The following is a 6076-nucleotide window of genomic DNA, read 5'->3' on the forward strand; positions in this document are numbered from 1 at the left end:
TATACGAAAAGTTAAACTATTTCAGTATAGACTTAATGAACCTATACTTGGGATAGGGTAACTATTCATATCGAAATTTACATAAGCTTTAAATACATACGTTAAGCAGAGAAATCAGAGCAGAATAGAGAAACACAGAGAACAAAATAACTAGAGAAAAATAAAGAGATAGAGAGAAAAAGAGTAAATATAGATACAGAGAAAGAGTAATCAGAGAAAGAGTAAAGAGATACAGAGAACAAAATAACCAGAGCAGAGTAAAGAGATATAGAGAACAGAGTAACCAGAGCAAAGTAAAGAGAGACAGAGAAAAGAGAAACTAGAACAGAGTAAAGAGATATAAAGAGAAGAGTAATATAATAAAGAAATATTTATATATATATTAGTTGCTTGATGCAACCCAGAGCTATATTTATATATATATTAGTTGCTTGATGTAACCCAGAGCTATATATATATATATATATATATATATATATATATATATATATATATAAATATATATATATATATATATATATATATATATATTAGTTGCTTAATGCAACCCAGAGCAATATTTATCTATATATTAGTTGCTTGAAGCAACCCAGAGTTTCTGTAGGGAAACTAAGTTACCTACAGCCATTTTCTGCTTCCCCAGAGCAGAGCAGAGTATATATATATTTTTCTGCAGTAAGCAGAGGCTGTCTCAAATGAGCAGCTATAATATATGTGCATTTATTTAGGAACAGAAAATTGTATCTGGGAAATCGGGATTACTCGTGACCGGATAAATGTCGGGATTGCGGGTATCCAACCGATACATGAGCTCGTGGCCTGTACTAGGGCTAGACATGCATCATTCTTGTCTGCGCATCATTCTGTGTGTGTTCTATTTCTTTATGTTTGTCTGCTTGTATGCTATTTCTATGTTTTATTTTCTTGTATTCTTTTGTCTGTGTTCTGCTTTCTATTTTTTCTATTTTCTCTATTTATCTGACTTATGTTTACTACTTCTCTATATTCTGTTATTTGTCTGCCAAACCACACAGAATTAATGAACTTAACTAATAACCTCGAACCTACTAAGAATTCCCCAGTTCTTACCCCTTCTCTCTCCATTCCCCCTTCAGATGGAAGCATGAGTACCCTTCTGTAGTTCGCTGACGACCATTCACAAGAAGAGGATTCCGCTCTAGGAAGTCTTCTGAGTCTAGGGTGAATCTCGTTCTCTGTTTATATGTATATACTATGAGACCAGCCATTGTCTACATCCCATTTGTACGTGAACCTTAACCTAAATCCTGTGTACGAGACTCCTGCTATGTGGCTACTTGATGAGGTACCAGAGAGACGTCCTATAGCAATGTTTGATCGTGCAGAGCAGTAGTAGGTTATGTTCTACCTTTTGATGATGTTCCACCTGACTTGAGTTTTGAAGGCTTAGAACGTATTTTCCCTCACTTTAGTAGTTTAGAGTGACTAGGTGAATATAGAGTCTAGGCTAGCCTGGGTGCCAGCTTAGGGACTTCTTGAACAGGTCAGGGCCTGGGATGTTGTATGTATATATATATATATATATATATATATATATTTAGCTATATCTAGGGGTGTTCTAACTAAAGATCTTTACTCTAATAATGGCTGGTTCACGGAATGTTAACAACTGCTTGAGATGTATTTATGTATGGTTATTTTTAACTATTTTATCTGTTATTACTTGTGAATTGATCATGAATGATTCTGTTTATTAATCCAAACATTTTCGAAAAAAAATACCTCGCAAAATAACTACGTTTTTAATAACGAATCAGGCTCATATAATACATAATAGATAATAATTAGGAAGACAAGTTGGTAACGCTCAGTTTCTGGTATGATCTAGACATACTGAAAATTGGGTCATTACAATTTGGTATCAGAGTAGTTCGTTCCCAGTAGAGCCTGGGGAGTGGATTGACTATGCTTCATTGCATACTCTGCTTGTGTGTCTCATGCTGTTAAGGTATCTTCAAGATACATTTGGCATGAATGTCTATGAGTGCTCATTTTGGAAATGTTCGTGCCTTATTTGAAATATTAAGACTGATCACCGTAATGTTGATTGTTTGGTGAAGATAGGACCTTAATGACTACGAATAGGCATAGTTTAATCGAGCTTCGAATGACGAATCGATGCGAAGCACAGCTATCCTCATAGCTGTTATGATCTCCATGGCCATGGCTATGTTAGATTTGGATGCTGTAAGGAACGAACGCTTGTTTCACTTGTGGGGAACTTGGACACTTGGCGAGGAATTGCCCAAAAGAATTTGCTCAAAATCTAGTATGAACCCAGCAACAAGGTCGACTGTTTGCTATGACTGCTGACGATGCTATGCAATCAGACGCCCTGATCCAAGGTCAGTGTTATGTCAGAAATCGATTTCTAACTGTACTGTATGACTCGGGTGCATCGCATTCCTTTATTTCTTTAACTGTTGCTCGTGAATTGGGACTAGATTTCTCTGAGTTGAACTTTGATCTAATTGTCCATACACCTGCATCTCAAAATGTTTTGACTAGTTTAGTGTGCCTGCAAGTACCATTCACTATTAGGAACGGAACTTTTAAACATGATCTAATCTGTTTGCCTCTATGTGGTTTAGAAGTTATTCTAGGATTAGATTGGTTGTCCAAGTATCATGTTTTCCTTGATTTCTTTATAAGAACTGCTATTATTCCGTTTGATAGTTAGATATTAAACCATTTCTGTCATATACTTTATATCTGAATTCTGTAAAACTTACCTTAGACGAGAGTGATTATGAGGGGTACGTTCTGTTAGCGGCTAGCTCGAATGACAGTGAATTCAGTTTAGAACGAATCCGAGTGGCGAAGGAATTTCCTGATGTTTTCCCGAACGACATACCTGAATTTCCTCCTCAGCGAGAGATAGAATTCAGTATTGAACTAGTACCTAGAACCGGACCAATTTCCATAGCACCGTACCGGATGTCACCACTGGAACTTGCAGAGTTGAGGAAGTAGTTGAATGAGCTACTTGGAAAGAAATTTATTTGTCCCAGTGCATCACCTTGGGGAGCTGCAGTATTGCTAGTAACGAAAAAGGATGGTGGAATGAGACTTTGTGTAGATTATCGACAGTTAAATAAAGTCACTATCAAGAACAAGTATCCACTTCCACGGATAGAGGATTTGATGGATCAGTTAAAAGGTGCAACTGTGTTCTCGAAGATTGATTTGCGATTATAAATTTTAGGAAGCCTACTTGGGTATTGAGCATTTACAAATAAGAAATGAGTTTTTCACAATAGATAGTTGTGTAACTCCGTAAAACAGAATCGAGTCCATTTTCTTACATATAAACACTCAGCCATCTCTCCAACCAAAAAGCCAATTTCTATTTTATCTTTATTCTACTGAATAGAACATAAAAGATTCAACAAAATCGGGCTATCACCAGATTCGACTGAAAGAGTCAGATCTACCGAAGACTGCATTTAGAACTCGATACGGTCATTATGAGTATACGGTTATGTAGTTTGGACTAACTAATGCTCCTGCGATTTTCATGGATTACATGAATCGTATTTTCCGTCCGTACCTTGATCAGTTCGTAGTAGTTTTCATAGACGATATTCTCATCTATTCGAAGACAGAAAGAGAGCATGAAGAGCCTCTGAGGACTGTATTGCAGATACTAAGGACTCAGAAGTTATATGCTAAACTATCAAAGTGTGAATTTTGGATAGAGAAGGTGGCATTTTTGGGACATGTTATATCACAGGGTGGAAATGCAGTGGATCCTTAAAAAATTGAAGCAGTAGTGTGATGGGAACCACCTACGACCATTACAGAAGTTCGGAGTTTTCTCGGACTTACTGGCTATTACCGGAGGTTCATCAAAGGATTTTCACAGATAGCCTTACCTTTGACTTATCTTACACGAAAGGAAGTTCCATTTATTTGGACGGCGGAGTGTGATAGAAGTTTCACGATGCTTAAGGAAAAGCTAACAACTACACCTGTATTAGTACTACCCGACCCGCAGAATCCTTTTGAAGTATACTGTGACGCCTCTCATAAAGGACTTGGATGTATGTTGATGGAAGACAAAAATGTGGTGGCTTATGCTTCCTAGCAGCTGAGACCTCATGAACGAAATTATCCGATGCATGACTTGGAATTGGCTGCAGTGGTGTTTGCTCTGAAGATGTGGAGGCACTATTTGTATGGCGCTCAACTAGAAGTTATCTCCGACCACAAATGTTTAAAGTACATCTTTGACCAGAAGGATCTTAATATGCGACAGCGAAGGTGGATGGAGTTCCTGAAGGACTATGATTTTAAGTTAAGTTATCACCCAGGAAAAGCGAACGTGGTGGCAGACGCCTTGAGCAGGAAGAATTTGAGTATCTCTTGGATGATGATAAAGGAAGAGAAGCTACTTGTGGAATTTGAGGACCATAAGTTGGCTATGACTGAGATGTCAAGGGGAGTCCGTCTGGCACAGTTACGTATAACACCAGATTTTAAGATTAGGATTCAGCAAGCATAAGCACAGGACTCAGAAATGATGACGATGCTGAGACGGATGAAAGCAGAGGAACCAAAAGCTGTAAGACTAGATCATAGCAGTCTCTGGAGATACAAGAACATAATTTGTATGCCTAGCTCTGGAGATTTGCAGCAAGGGATTCTTGCAGATGCTCATCAAAGTAGATTTTCTATGCATCCTGGAGTAACAAAGATGTATCAAGATTTGAAACAAATATTCTGGTGGCCGGGCTTAAAAAAAGAGGTAGCTGATTATGTCTCAAAATGTTTAACCTGCCAGAAGGTGAAGGTGGAACACCAGAAACCGTCAAGAACCCTGCAACCCTTAGAAATACCACAATGGAAATGAGAGCAGATCACTATGGATTTTGTCACGGGATTGCCAAGGACCTCAACAGGACACGATGCTATTTGGGTAATTGTAGACAAGTTGACAAAATCAGCGCACTTCCTTCCGATTTGAGTTGACTATACATTAGAAAGGCTGGCACGAATATATATTTAAGAAATCGTACGATTGCACGGAATACCTTCGTCAATTGTTTCAGATCGAGATCCGAGGTTTACTTCCAAATTCTGGGGAGCTTTCCAGAAAGTGTTGGGAACATAATTGCACACGAGTACATCGTACCATCCTCAAATAGACGGACAATCAGAGCAACAACCTAGACGTTAGAAGACATGTTACGATCATGTATGATAGACACCAAAGCAGCTGGGATAAGTATTTGCTGTTAGTCGAATTCATCTACAACAACAGTTACCAATAAAGTATCGGGATGGCACCATATGAAGCTCTCTTCGGAAGAAGATGCTGGACACCATTGTGTTGAAATGACGATGGAAAAGCTAATGTCTTAGGTCCAGACTTAGTGTAAGAAACTACTGAGAAGACAAAGGAGATTCATCGAAAGATCCGGATAGCACAAAGCCATCAAAAAAGCTATGCCGATAATAGACGTAGACCCTTAGAGTTTAGTAAGGGAGACCATGTCTTTCTTAAAGTAACCTCGACTACTGGAATAGGTAGAGCCCTTAAGACTAAAAAGCTTAACCCTCGATACATAGGACCTTTCCAAATCCTTAAAAGAGTCAGTCTAGTAGCTTATCAAGTAGCCCTTCCTCCATATCTGTCAAACCTTCATGATGTTTTTCATGTCTTGCAACTTAAGAAATATATTCCCGACGAGGATCACATTTTACAACCAGAGACAGTATAGTTATGAAACGATTTGACATATCAAGCATCACCAGTTTAGATCGTAGAAAGAAGTGATAAGCAGCTAAGAGGTAAAACTATTCGCTTAGTCAAAGTAGCTTGGGGACAAAGAGGAGAAGAAGAGCACACTTGGGAACTGGAAGATAAGATGAAAGCTGATTACCTGCATCTATTCTCAGGTAACTGAAATTTTGAGGGCAAAATTTTCTTTTAGGAGGGTAGAATGTAACAACCCTGTTTTCGAATACATGAGATCTTTTCTGAAAGTACGAATTTCTCCGGAAGATCAGTAAGGGGAGAACCTTTGATATATCA

The sequence above is a fragment of the Arachis hypogaea genome, chromosome 9, assembly GCF_003086295.3.
Source record: "Arachis hypogaea cultivar Tifrunner chromosome 9, arahy.Tifrunner.gnm2.J5K5, whole genome shotgun sequence".
NCBI lineage: Eukaryota > Viridiplantae > Streptophyta > Magnoliopsida > Fabales > Fabaceae > Arachis > Arachis hypogaea.